The sequence below is a fragment of the Sinohyriopsis cumingii genome, chromosome 3, assembly GCF_028554795.1.
Source record: "Sinohyriopsis cumingii isolate HCF-2022 chromosome 3, ASM2855479v2, whole genome shotgun sequence".
NCBI classification, from domain to species: Eukaryota; Metazoa; Mollusca; class Bivalvia; order Unionida; family Unionidae; genus Sinohyriopsis; species Sinohyriopsis cumingii.
In genome coordinates this window covers 120551695-120567101 of record NC_142963.1, presented here as the reverse complement: position 1 = coordinate 120567101, position 15407 = coordinate 120551695, and the positions used below count along the sequence as shown (strand labels likewise).

The 15407-nt window shown below is 34.8% G+C and overlaps 2 non-coding genes across 2 annotated transcripts; both read right to left on the bottom strand.

The window, feature by feature from the left end:
- Window positions 1-2483: 2483 nt before the first annotated feature.
- Trnae-cuc (transfer RNA glutamic acid (anticodon CUC)) lies at window positions 2484-2555 on the bottom strand. Its single transcript has one exon. It is a non-coding gene; the product is annotated as a tRNA-Glu (tRNA).
- A 3156-nt stretch (window positions 2556-5711) lies between these two features.
- Trnae-cuc (transfer RNA glutamic acid (anticodon CUC)) lies at window positions 5712-5783 on the bottom strand. The gene has a single exon. It is a non-coding gene; the product is annotated as a tRNA-Glu (tRNA).
- Window positions 5784-15407: the final 9624 nt, after the last annotated feature.

Below are 15407 nucleotides of genomic sequence, written 5' to 3'. Positions count from 1 at the left end.
GAGTGAGATATGTGATCTTTAATTAACCGTTTGGAGTTTAACATGGATGTTATTCGTTTATATAGTCCAGTACAAAATAATCTGATATATTACCAGAACCTTTACAAGTTATTTGTTGTGAATCTGGTAATAAAGGCGGCATTTTTCGATTAAAGAAAAACGGGTGCTAACTACAAAAACAATTGAAAGTTGCAAATCTTTCATTTGAACAATGCCAAAAGCCAGGGATACTTAATTGATATGCTTCATTGTTCACTCGATAACTACACATCATATAAATGCACGAATAAATCATACATAAGGTTTTGAAACAATTTGTAATCTTTATGAACATTTATTAAAGTTGGTAATAAGCATATTTGCAATTGGTGAAACAAATCATTTGACCGCTGAAGTCTCAAATTCAGATGAAATTCAGAAGAAACAGAATAAAAACGACCGAAAACAGCTATATGTCGCCAGTGTTGCAGGGTCATCACAGCTTACATCTGAAAGAGGCGATATTGTTACTAATCTGATTCCAGCCGACACTTAATTGATTTTGAGACATATATACACCTCGTGCACTACACCGAAACTGATGAAAGTTGGACTATATTTTACTTACTATCCTCTTGGAATTTCTGTAACTTACATTTCACTTTCGTTCTCATTATGTACTTGATTTCACTTGGTATGCGCAATGGGACGATTCTAGTAAAGAATAGCATTTGTCTTTCCACGATTGAATATCAAGTTCCGGCCAACACTGTGCAAGAGCTGATGTCCAGTTTCCTGTAGCTTGTTGTTTCCCGCTTGTGGAACATTCGAAGGCGGATTTTTTCTAGAATATCGGTCCGTTCATGGCCCAGTTTTCTATTATTTCAATCGTCATATGGGCCTCAATGGAGACTGCATCATACAGTGAATATTCGTCCGTTCGTAGCACACTGTTAATTAAATAAAGATATCCGACGCTATTGCCACAGCGAGATGGATCGGGGAGGTGATGGCATTGAAGCTACCATCAATGGGGTATTGATTGATTGATCAGCTTTGACGTATTGACGTTTCATTTATTCAATGTAGGTAGGTGCGGTAGCTTGTATGGTAGAGCGCAGACCGCGTATTTCAAGGGTGGATGGTTCAACATCCGCCATTGCAGTCCTAGTCGGTTGCCTAGGTTTGGCCTTAGGAAATACACTTAGGTTCTATTTCTTCCTCAATAGATGCCTTTGAAGAAAATTGATTCAGGATACACAGTCTTCAAACTGAAAATACAGAGCTTTTTTATTGGTATATACTTTTATTTGGATACTTGTATTTTCGACCTTTAGCAATTATTTGTGAACCATAATCCACCATAAAGCTAGTCTGAAATTAAAGTTTTATAAAGAAGTTATAAGTAAGAAACGATTTAAACATTTTTGGGCTGAATGATGTCACGTGACGCCATACAGATCTAGCTCTTTGCCTCCTGTGTACGCTCTTTCGCAGTCTGATGTGCCTCTGTTATAAGAAATATTTATTGAATTTAACAGGGAATTAAAATAAATAAGGGACATCTGTGAATAATTCCTATGACTGAGAAAAGAACATAGGATAAACGTAACGGAAACGTACATGTTTTTATTCTTTCCGTTCCGCAAACAATCATGCGGAGGACACTAAAGGAAATGGCAGTAGTCATTAGCATTTCCAGTGGCATTACTTTCATACTATTAGGGTTACGCTTTATTTAAAGACCACGTTGGCTAAGTCTCCCACCCCGTCAATTTATTTCGTGATTCAAGTACAAAGTGCCGTAATATCGTAATATATTTAATAAATCGAAAGAGCTCATTGTTTGTCCCTGCAGAGACTCATGACTTGATCAATATTACATCGCTTTTACATTGTTCAAATTTGCGGTACGATACATATCAAAGACATCGTGTCAGACGTTATTCATACTAGGCACCTGCGTAATATTATGACGTCACATTCATACTAATTATACGCGTCATATTGCTATTAACAAGATTCGATATTCTTTATCCATTTAATAATCGATATTATCACAATGATACTTCAAGAACATTTAAATTGGAAAGGAGGAACTCGATACACCAAAATCAATCGTGAATTCATTTTCGTTAAATATAAAATTAATTAGTGTTAAATATGCTTAAACGTTGGCAAACGCTGTAAATTGTTCAGAGAGCTTCGTAAAAATCGAATCATTTGAAAGCGTATATAAAATCATTCATATATGACACGATTTGGCCGAGTGAATAATGGAAGCACTGTATTAAAAATGTTTTCCTTTGGTGTTTACACTAAATTTTTGCGAGAATAAATGTAATGTTTAATCAAATACTTTGATTGTGATTAATCTCTTTCACCTAAGAAAAACTGTTTTTGATCAGAAAGTCGAAACGTAGATATAATTTCTACAATTTTTCTTATCTTTGTAAAGATAAAACTTTATGTTATATTTGCACGATATAGATTAAAACAAAAGTTTCCCAAGCGGGGAATCGAACCCCGGCCGCCGCGGTGAGAGCGCGGAATCCTAGCCACTAGACCACTTGGGATATTATGGATATGATTTGTTGATACATGGATATCAAGTTGTCATGGCAATGGAAGATGCACATAATGTATTTCGCAAACACTGAGCTGTATAATCTACAGTATCTTTAGACATCTGAAATACAAATTTCAATCAGCGCCTAACTATAAACAAAAGAAGCACATTTATTTGATGAACAGGGTAAGATAAACAGAGTCAGTGCGAATGATGACTTGTTCTTAGGCCGCATGAAAACCTTTGGCGGGCCTCATGAAAGCCCTTGGCGGGCCGCTCGGGCCGTAGTTTCCCACCCCTGTCTTAGACATTATTTCCTAAAAATTTAAGGAAAGAAAACATGTATATTTTGAATCGTTAGAAATATTTTTTTAAGAACAACACTTAAGTCTACTTGAGTAGTCTTTTATTGAACATATATTTCTCGAAAGCTTCTATTGTCTTCCCGAATATCAAGTATGTCGAGGCGTCTTAAATGACCATAATTAGGTTTGGTGGCTACACTGGGTAGATAATTTTGATCCTATGCATTGTTTTGCTCTTGCGATCAAAACTGGTATTGGGGAGATAACGGGAAATAAAATCATAAAAACATATACCATTTTACAGAAGAACACAGAGAGAGAGAGAGAGAGAGAGAGAGAGAGAGAGAGAGAGAGAGAGAGAGAGAGAGATGGAGAGAGAGAGATATGTGATCTTTAATTAACCGTTTGGAGTTTAACATGGATGTTATTCGTTTATATAGTCCAGTACAAAATAATCTGATATATTACCAGAACCTTTACAAGTTATTTGTTGTGAATCTGGTAATAAAGGCGGCATTTTTCGATTAAAGAAAAACGGGTGCTAACTACAAAAACAATTGAAAGTTGCAAATCTTTCATTTGAACAATGCCAAAAGCCAGGGATACTTAATTGATATGCTTCATTGTTCACTCGATAACTACACATCATATAAATGCACGAATAAATCATACATAAGGTTTTGAAACAATTTGTAATCTTTATGAACATTTATTAAAGTTGGTAATAAGCATATTTGCAATTGGTGAAACAAATCATTTGACCGCTGAAGTCTCAAATTCAGATGAAATTCAGAAGAAACAGAATAAAAACGACCGAAAACAGCTATATGTCGCCAGTGTTGCAGGGTCATCACAGCTTACATCTGAAAGAGGCGATATTGTTACTAATCTGATTCCAGCCGACACTTAATTGATTTTGAGACATATATACACCTCGTGCACTACACCGAAAGTGATGAAAGTTGGACTATATTTTACTTACTATCCTCTTGGAATTTCTGTAACTTACATTTCACTTTCGTTCTCATTATGTACTTGATTTCACTTGGTATGCGCAATGGGACGATTCTAGTAAAGAATAGCATTTGTCTTTCCACGATTGAATATCAAGTTCCGGCCAACACTGTGCAAGAGCTGATGTCCAGTTTCCTGTAGCTTGTTGTTTCTCGCTTGTGGAACATTCGTAGGCGGATTTTTTCTAGAATATCGGTCCGTTCATGGCCCAGTTTTCTATTATTTCAATCGTCATATGGGCCTCAATGGAGACTGCATCATACAGTGAATATTCGTCCGTTCGTAGCACACTGTTAATTAAATAAAGATATCCGACGCTATTGCCACAGCGAGATGGATCGGGGAGGTGATGGCATTGAAGCTACCATCAATGGGGTATTGATTGATTGATCAGCTTTGACGTATTGACGTTTCATTTATTCAATGTAGGTAGGTGCGGTAGCTTGTATGGTAGAGCGCAGACCGCGTATTTCAAGGGTGGATGGTTCAACATCCGCCATTGCAGTCCTAGTCGGTTGCCTACGTTTGACCTTAGGAAATACACTTAGGTTCTATTTCTTCCTCAATAGATGCCTTTGAAGAAAATTGATTCAGGATACACAGTCTTCAAACTGAAAATACAGAGCTTTTTTATTGGTATATACTTTTATTTGGATACTTGTATTTTCGACCTTTAGCAATTATTTGTGAACCATAATCCACCATAAAGCTAGTCTGAAATTAAAGTTTTATAAAGAAGTTATAAGTAAGAAACGATTTAAACATTTTTGGGCTGAATGATGTCACGTGACGCCATACAGATCTAGCTCTTTGCCTCCTGTGTACGCTCTTTCGCAGTCTGATGTGCCTCTGTTATAAGAAATATTTATTGAATTTAACAGGGAATTAAAATAAATAAGGGACATCTGTGAATAATTCCTATGACTGAGAAAAGAACATAGGATAAACGTAACGGAAACGTACATGTTTTTATTCTTTCCGTTCCGCAAACAATCATGCGGAGGACACTAAAGGAAATGGCAGTAGTCATTAGCATTTCCAGTGGCATTACTTTCATACTATTAGGGTTACGCTTTATTTAAAGACCACGTTGGCTAAGTCTCCCACCCCGTCAATTTATTTCGTGATTCAAGTACAAAGTGCCGTAATATCGTAATATATTTAATAAATCGAAAGAGCTCATTGTTTGTCCCTGCAGAGACTCATGACTTGATCAATATTACATCGCTTTTACATTGTTCAAATTTGCGGTACGATACATATCAAAGACATCGTGTCAGACGTTATTCATACTAGGCACCTGCGTAATATTATGACGTCACATTCATACTAATTATACGCGTCATATTGCTATTAACAAGATTCGATATTCTTTATCCATTTAATAATCGATATTATCACAATGATACTTCAAGAACATTTAAATTGGAAAGGAGGAACTCGATACACCAAAATCAATCGTGAATTCATTTTCGTTAAATATAAAATTAATTAGTGTTAAATATGCTTAAACGTTGGCAAACGCTGTAAATTGTTCAGAGAGCTTCGTAAAAATCGAATCATTTGAAAGCGTATATAAAATCATTCATATATGACACGATTTGGCCGAGTGAATAATGGAAGCACTGTATTAAAAATGTTTTCCTTTGGTGTTTACACTAAATTTTTGCGAGAATAAATGTAATGTTTAATCAAATACTTTGATTGTGATTAATCTCTTTCACCTAAGAAAAACTGTTTTTGATCAGAAAGTCGAAACGTAGATATAATTTCTACAATTTTTCTTATCTTTGTAAAGATAAAACTTTATGTTATATTTGCACGATATAGATTAAAACAAAAGTTTCCCAAGCGGGGAATCGAACCCCGGCCGCCGCGGTGAGAGCGCGGAATCCTAGCCACTAGACCACTTGGGATATTATGGATATGATTTGTTGATACATGGATATCAAGTTGTCATGGCAATGGAAGATGCACATAATGTATTTCGCAAACACTGAGCTGTATAATCTACAGTATCTTTAGACATCTGAAATACAAATTTCAATCAGCGCCTAACTATAAACAAAAGAAGCACATTTATTTGATGAACAGGGTAAGATAAACAGAGTCAGTGCGAATGATGACTTGTTCTTAGGCCGCATGAAAACCTTTGGCGGGCCTCATGAAAGCCCTTGGCGGGCCGCTCGGGCCGTAGTTTCCCACCCCTGTCTTAGACATTATTTCCTAAAAAATTAAGGAAAGAAAACATGTATATTTTGAATCGTTAGAAATATTTTTTAAGAACAACACTTAAGTCTACTTGAGTAGTCTTTTATTGAACATATATTTCTCGAAAGCTTCTATTGTCTTCCCGAATATCAAGTATGTCGAGGCGTCTTAAATGACCATAATTAGGTTTGGTGGCTACACTGGGTAGATAATTTTGATCCTATGCATTGTTTTGCTCTTGCGATCAAAACTGGTATTGGGGAGATAACGGGAAATAAAATCATAAAAACATATACTATTTTACAGAAGAACACAGAGAGAGAGAGAGAGAGAGAGAGAGAGAGAGAGAGAGAGAGAGAGATGGAGAGAGATATGTGATCTTTAATTAACCGTTTGGAGTTTAACATGGATGTGATTCGTTTATATAGTCCAGTACAAAATAATCTGATACATTACCAGAACCTTTACAAGTTATTTGTTGTGAATCTGGTAATAAAGGCGGCATTTTTCGATTAAAGAAAAACGGGTGCTAACTACAAAAACAATTAAAAGTTGCAAATCTTTCATTTGAACAATGCCAAAAGCCAGGGATACTTAATTGATATGCTTCATTGTTCACTCGATAACTACACATCATATAAATGCACGAATAAATCATACATAAGGTTTTGAAACAATTTGTAATCTTTATGAACATTTATTAAAGTTGGTAATAAGCATATTTGCAATTGGTGAAACAAATCATTTGACCGCTGAAGTCTCAAATTCAGATGAAATTCAGAAGAAACAGAATAAAAACGACCGAAAACAACTATATGTCGCCAGTGTTGCAGGGTCATCACAGCTTACATCTGAAAGAGGCGATATTGTTACTAATCTGATTCCAGCCGACACTTAATTGATTTTGAGACATATATACACCTCGTGCACTACACCGAAAGTGATGAAAGTTGGACTATATTTTACTTACTATCCTCTTGGAATTTCTGTAACTTACATTTCACTTTCGTTCTCATTATGTACTTGATTTCACTTGGTATGCGCAATGGGACGATTCTAGTAAAGAATAGCATTTGTCTTTCCACGATTGAATATCAAGTTCCGGCCAACACTGTGCAAGAGCTGATGTCCATTTTCCTGTAGCTTGTTGTTTCTCGCTTGTGGAACATTCGAAGGCGGATTTTTTCTAGAATATCGGTCCGTTCATGGCCCAGTTTTCTATTATTTCAATCGTCATATGGGCCTCAATGGAGACTGCATCATACAGTGAATATTCGTCCGTTCGTAGCACACTGTTAATTAAATAAAGATATCCGACGCTATTGCCACAGCGAGATGGATCGGGGAGGTGATGGCACTGAAGCTACCATAAATGGGGTATTGATTGATTGATCAGCTTTGACGTATTGACGTTTCATTTATTCAATGTAGGTAGGTGCGGTAGCTTGTATGGTAGAGCGCAGACCGCGTATTTCAAGGGTGGATGGTTCAACATCCGCCATTGCAGTCCTAGTCGGTTGCCTAGGTTTGGCCTTAGGAAATACACTTAGGTTCTATTTCTTCCTCAATAGATGCCTTTGAAGAAAATTGATTCAGGATACACAGTCTTCAAACTGAAAATACAGAGCTTTTTTATTGGTATATACTTTTATTTGGATACTTGTATTTTCGACCTTTAGCAATTATTTGTGAACCATAATCCACCATAAAGCCAGTCTGAAATTAAAGTTTTATAAAGAAGTTATAAGTAAGAAACGATTTAAACATTTTTGGGCTGAATGATGTCACGTGACGCCACACAGATCTAGCTCTTTGCCTCCTGTGTACGCTCTTTCGCAGTCTGATGTGCCTCTGTTATAAGAAATATTTATTGAATTTAACAGGGAATTAAAATAAATAAGGGACATCTGTGAATAATTCCTATGACTGAGAAAAGAACATAGGATAAACGTAACGGAAACGTACATGTTTTTATTCTTTCCGTTCCGCAAACAATCATGCGGAGGACACTAAAGGAAATGGCAGTAGTCATTAGCATTTCCAGTGGCATTACTTTCATACTATTAGGGTTACGCTTTATTTAAAGACCACGTTGGCTAAGTCTCCCACCCCGTCAATTTATTTCGTGATTCAAGTGCAAAGTGCCGTAATATCGTAATATATTTAATAAATCGAAAGAGCTCATTGCTTGTCCCTGCAGAGACTCATGACTTGATCAATATTACATCGCTTTTACATTGTTCAAATTTGCGGTACGATACATATCAAAGACATCGTGTCAGACGTTATTCATACTAGGCACCTGCGTAATATTATGACGTCACATTCATACTAATTATACGCGTCATATTGCTATTAACAAGATTCGATATTCTTTATCCATTTGATAATCGATATTATCACAATGATACTTCAAGAACATTTAAATTGGAAAGGAGGAACTCGATACACCAAAATCAATCGTGAATTCATTTTCGTTAAATATAAAATTAATTAGTGTTAAATATGCTTAAACGTTGGCAAACGCTGTAAATTGTTCAGAGAGCTTCGTAAAAATCGAATCATTTGAAAGCGTATATAAAATCATTCATATATGACACGATTTGGCCGAGTGAATAATGGAAGCACTGTATTAAAAATGTTTTCCTTTGGTGTTTACACTAAATTTTTGCGAGAATAAATGTAATGTTTAATCAAATACTTTGATTGTGATTAATCTCTTTCACCTAAGAAAAACTGTTTTTGATCAGAAAGTCGAAACGTAGATATAATTTCTACAATTTTTCTTATCTTTGTAAAGATAAAACTTTATGTTATATTTGCACGATATAGATTAAAACAAAAGTTTCCCAAGCGGGGAATCGAACCCCGGCCGCCGCGGTGAGAGCGCGGAATCCTTTTTTTTTTTTTCTTTCTTTATTTAAAAAACGTTTTGTACAGTATATATGTTAAAAGTATACAGTCAGTATTTACATAGGAGTTTGTAATGCTATATTACAAAATAATGGTTCTACAATAGTATTTTGTAATGCTATATTACAAAACCATGATTCTACAATAGTATTTTGTTAAGCTATATTACAGAACAATGATTCTAAAATTATATTTTCTAATGCTATAGTACAAAACAATGATTCTACAATGTGATAAACAGTTTATCCTCTTCCATTCTCATTAAAGGATTATCTTTTACAAAATACTTCGTTATCAAAGTCTGATTTTTGTCTTTGTAATGTTGATACGCATATAATATATATTTTCTAGTCAAATATTGGAACAATCTTTCGATGTCTGTTTGTTTCCCTAATAACGACATAATGTTTCTTCTTTTGTAAATGCACAATCGAGCAAATACTCAGAATGTAGTTCAAAAAATAACTATTTACTGATTTTGTTTCTTTGTTATATCCTATCATGAGCATTTGTTCAAAAGAAGTGCTATTGAGAACACCAACTCTACATTCTTTAAAAAGAATCTCAACTATATATACAATATAATTCTTAAAAGAGCTTAATTCAGGACATTTCAAAAACATGTGAAATAAATCCTGTTTCCAACTGGCACACTGGACATAAGTCATTATCAATTTTGCCATAGTATTTTAGTCTCTCTTTTGTAAATATTCGATTGTGCATTATTCTGTAATCCAAATCTATACAATCTGGGGTCTTGAAAGGTAGATGTATCAATTTCCAGTATTTATGCTTTTCCAAACTAAATATCTTACTCCAAAAGGAAACAGAAGCTGGTTCTTGAAAAATCAACGTACATAAAAGCTTGTAAAATAGTTGTGTTGTACATAAACAGAGGTCATATAATTTTGTATCAACTCTGAGAAACATATTATTTCTCCCATTGGTTACAGTGGGTTTTGACTCTGTTGCAACAATATTTCTCCAGCCTAATGGTATACTTTCTATTATGCAATTATAGTCTTTTTTTATCTTATCTGTTTTGATCTCAGAATTTGATTTGTATATCATTTCTTGAATAGCTCTATAAGGTAGTATTCCAGGTACAAATTCATATGTAATATCCTGAACACGAACAATTCCTGCTTCTATAAATTCTGCGAAAAACAACGTTTTACCAGCACATGTAATATTAGGATTTAAAAAGAGAGGTTGTTCAAAAACATTCCTCACATCAATATTTGTATCGATATTATTTCTAAGTTTTTCCCATGCATGAAACATTTCTCTGTAAAATATAGGTAGGGTATTCAATTGTTGCTTATTTAAAGACATGAGAAACAACTCTTTGGTCAACCTCATGTTCAGGACAGTAGATAAAAAGTGATCAAAGGTATTTTTCCACATAGCATGGCAATTCACATCAAAGTATCTTTTTAAAAATTTTAGTCTGAATGCATACATTTTCATCTTTATATCAGTTAACTGTAGTCCGCCATTTCGCTTATCACCAATTATTGTATAATAGTGAACCAAATGGGACTTTCCTGACCAGATAAATCTGAGAAATAATTGCTTCAATTCATCAGCAATCATATCAGGAAGAGGCTGAACTGACACTATGTACAATACTCTAGAAACTAATAAGTTATTAACAACTGTTACTTTTCCTTGTATTGTCAAATATCTCTGTGACCACAGTTGCAATAAGTTTTTAATTTTAGACAATCTATCATTCCAGTTCAGTTGCTCACATAACTTTGCACATTTTCCAACATAAGCTCCCAAAATTAAGATGACTTGATCACACATTTGAATTTGTAATTGTTTGCAATAATCATCAGTAAGTTTACCAGATCCAATACACAGAAGTTCTGTCTTTTCCTTGTTCACCTTTGCACCAGATCCTTTACAATACAAGTCAAGTACATTAAAAGATTGATTAATGGATTGTGTGTCCGCTAATGTCAAGGTTGTATCATCTGCATGTTGAAAAACTTTACTTGTATTACTAGACAGTGGGAGTGGAATACCTTTGATAGTGGGATTTGCTTTGATAGCGAGTCCTAAGGGTTCTGCTGCTAATACATATAACATTGCTGATATAGGACAACCTTGTCTGACTGAATTTTTAATTAAAAAGGGTTTCGTTAGATGACCATTGCATTTAACACTACTTTTAATTTCATTATAAAATATCTTTATCCACTGAATAAAATTGTCGCCAAAACCGAACTTTCGTAAAACAGAAATCAAATATGAGTGGCAAACTCTGTCAAACGCTTTTTCTTGATCAATTTTTAAGATATATCCCTCAAGATTTTCTCTCTCAACCATATCTATAATATCTCTTACAGTGACTATAGTATCAGCAATATCTCTCCCAACTATACAACATGTCTGAGTTTGAGAAATAATTTTGGGTAATACCATTTTTAAACGTGTAGACAAAATCCTTGCCAAAATTTTATAATCTACATTAAGTAAACTGATAGGACGCCAATTTTGCAATCTTCTATTATCCCCCTTATTTTTATAAATAAGTGATATAACCCCAAATCTCATTGATCTCGACATAATATTGTCATTCTTAACCTTCTGAAAGATGTGCAACAGAATATCATATATACAATCATAAAATTTACAATACCACTCTACTGTCAATCCGTCCGGGCCGGGGCTTTTATTTTTAGCCATCCCTTTTATAGCTGTATGTATTTCATCAACTGTTATTATGGCATCACACATCTTTATCCTCATCAGATACAGAACAGTTTACAAAATTTAAAAGTGAATCAGTACAATTATCATCAACAGTTACCGAAGAATATAAATGACTATAAAACTGATGTATTTCATCTAAGATTCCGCTTGTATTTGAAATAATTACACCATCATCATCAATCAATTCATTGATTACATTTTTGTTGTGTCGATATTTCTCAAGATTTAGAAAGTATTTAGTATTTCTATCGCTTTCAATTGCCCATTTCGCCTTAGATCTCAATATAGCACCCCGACAAAAATCGGTTTCATAGTCACTTAGCTGATGTTTTAGTTCTTCATATTTGTTAATGTCATATGATTCTTTATTTGCGACTTTTTCTGAAAATGATTTTAATTTATTTTGCAATGTAAAGTATTCTTGTAATCTTTCCTTATTTCTTCTTGTACAGTATACTTGGGAAAATTTTTTAATTTTGTATTTTACATTATCCCACCAAATGAGTGGTTCACTAAAATACATTTCGTCAGTTTTTCCCTCGGTAAGAATTGATTTCACTCTTTGTACATATTTTTCCTCAAAAAGAACATTGTTATTTAGTATCCATAATCCGGGCCCTGTTTCCACTTTGCAGGTATTTAGTTTAAGGTATACAAAAGAATGATCACTAAAGGATGTATCTGCATAATAAATATTTTGCACATTGGAATGCAATTTTGAGGAAATCAAAAAATAATCTATTCTACTCTGCTTCATTTCGCCTAGTACAACTTGTTTTCTGGAGAAACTACGAGTACTAGGATTTCGTGATCTCCATAAATCGGTAATATTCCTATCATGAATAATTTTATAAAGTTCACGCACTGCTACATCATCAATATGTAAGGCTTTGTTATGTCGATCAATACCTGCTAAAGTTGTATTGAAATCACCAGCCAGGATAGTGCTATCACTAGTACTGTTATGTAAATATGTATTTAGCTTCATGAAAAAGTTAAACCTTTCCTTCACAACATTTGGAGCATAAATATTGATTAAATCAATCACTTTATCATCAATAGCTATTTTAAGATGTAAAATCCTACCCTTTTCAATCATTTCTTGTGTCACCTGATTTCTCAATTCTCTCACTACTAAAACAGCAACACCTGCCCTCCTATTGTCTGCATTACTATAAAATATGTCACCATTCCAAATCTCATTTTCTCTAATACTTTCAGCAAACTCATCATCCCAAAAGGTTTCTTGCAATAATAAAATATGGCCTCTTTTCTCTTTAAATATTTCTAAAACAGACTTTAGTTTATTCAAATTACGCAAGCCATTTACATTTAGAGATACAATATTTAAAGCCATGATTATGATGAGTGTATTGAAAGTATTAAAAAATGATGAGTGTTTGATCATTTCTTAATAGGTGTTCGTCGCATGCTATTCATTTTCAGGTTAGGTACTGGATTAAACCTTCTCCTTCTCCTTTGTACTACTTTGAAATTTTCGATATTAGTACCGTTTTCTTGACATGTACGTGATTCGTTTGATCTTTCAACAACGTCTGCAGCCATCTTCCTGTCATCATCTGAATCTGTCCCCGATCCATCTCCAATTGTATGATTGTTGTTTACTTCCTCCTCAGATTCTATTTCTACATTGGTCATATCAACTCCACTTCTTTCTTTTTCTTCCCCACTTTCTCCACTCTCGTTATCTTGTTTTGCATTCTCAATTTCTTTTTTATCATCTTCGTCACTCGGTAACTCCAATATGTCTTCCCTAGTATCATCATCAACTTGCGAATGAACCCCTGCAATGGCCTCTCTGTAACATATACATGTTTGCGCCTCTTTGTGGCATTTGTCGCATATCCTGCATGTACACATTAGAGGAAAACTTCCACAACTGTCACATCTTTGCCTTGAGCAATTTTTTGCTACATGGCCTTGCTCCCCACACTTGTAGCATACAAAATCAGGGCAGTCTTTTATAACATGTCCCGGATCTAGACATCTAGAACATACCTTAACTTGGTTATCGTGTAATACTCTAAAGTATTGCTGACCATTGACAGTCTGAAATTTCAGACTGTAAGGCAAGGATTTTACCTGCTGTGGAAATTTACATTTGACATAACGAGTCCCATCAGCCACACTAGTCCCAGGATAATATCTGCGTTGAATGGGAGAAAGAAGTTCTACTCCGTATTCACCGAGCTTCATACTTATATCATCATCGGTGATGTATGCTGGTAAATGAAGAATTGACACAATAATAGTGTCTGAATATAAGAGAGTACAATCAAAGTGTTCACTTCCAATATCAATTCCACACAAGGTATTATATGCTACTTCCTTGCTCGGCAGTGTGACTTCATACAAATTTGCACCTTTGGGCACAACTGCATAGACCGACATATCTCCGGTTAATTCTTCTACACTTCTAACAATATCACTTGCCTTTATTTTCTTCACATCCTTTACATCAATCACCACGGTACATTCTTTCCCAAAACGACGAGAAGCTCCTGTCTGTCTATCGATGTTACTCGACATGCCATTCTTATTGTTAGCTATTCCACTGGTGTCATTAGAGTGTGAGTCAGCTCCTTGTGCTGCACGTGCAGCACGACCAGGCTTTGTATTCATTGTCACAGAAAATAGTATTCTGTGTGGTGGATAAAGTTATCCACACACTCAAAATATATCACACTTATATATGAACGCGATCACACAAATCTTATAAACGTACCTGTAACAAATTAAAACAGCAAAAATGTCTATTAAAGGAAAAAAACTTGAAAATTCACGGAGCTATCATCAAACGTGTTTTCCTTCTGATGTCATAACCGGAAGTCCTATAGATTAAAACAAAAGTTTCCCAAGCGGGGAATGATGTCATAACCGGAAGTCCTCCGCGGTGAGAGCGCGGAATCCTAGCCACTAGACCACTTGGGATATTATGGATATGATTTGTTGATACATGGATATCAAGTTGTCATGGCAATGGAAGATGCACATAATGTATTTCGCAAACACTGAGCTGTATAATCTACAGTATCTTTAGACATCTGAAATACAAATTTCAATCAGCGCCTAACTATAAACAAAAGAAGCACATTTATTTGATGAACAGGGTAAGATAAACAGAGTCAGTGCGAATGATGACTTGTTCTGAGGCCGCATGAAAACCTTTGGCGGGCCTCATGAAAGCCCTTGGCGGGCCGCTCGGGCCGTAGTTTCCCACCCCTGTCTTAGACATTATTTCCTAAAAATTTAAGGAAAGAAAACATGTATATTTTGAATCGTTAGAAATATTTTTTAAGAACAACACTTAAGTCTACTTGAGTAGTCTTTTATTGAACATATATTTCTCGAAAGCTTCTATTGTCTTCCCGAATATCAAGTATGTCGAGGCGTCTTAAATGACCATAATTAGGTTTGGTGGCTACACTGGGTAGATAATTTTGATCCTATGCATTGTTTTGCTCTTGCGATCAAAACTGGTATTGGGGAGATAACGGGAAATAAAATCATAAAAACATATACCATTTTACAGAAGAACACAGAGAGAGAGAGAGAGAGAGATGGAGAGAGAGAGATATGTGACCTTAAATTAACCGTTTGGAGTTTAACATGGATGTGATTCGTTTATATAGTCCAGTACAAAATAATCTGATACATTACCAGAACCTTTA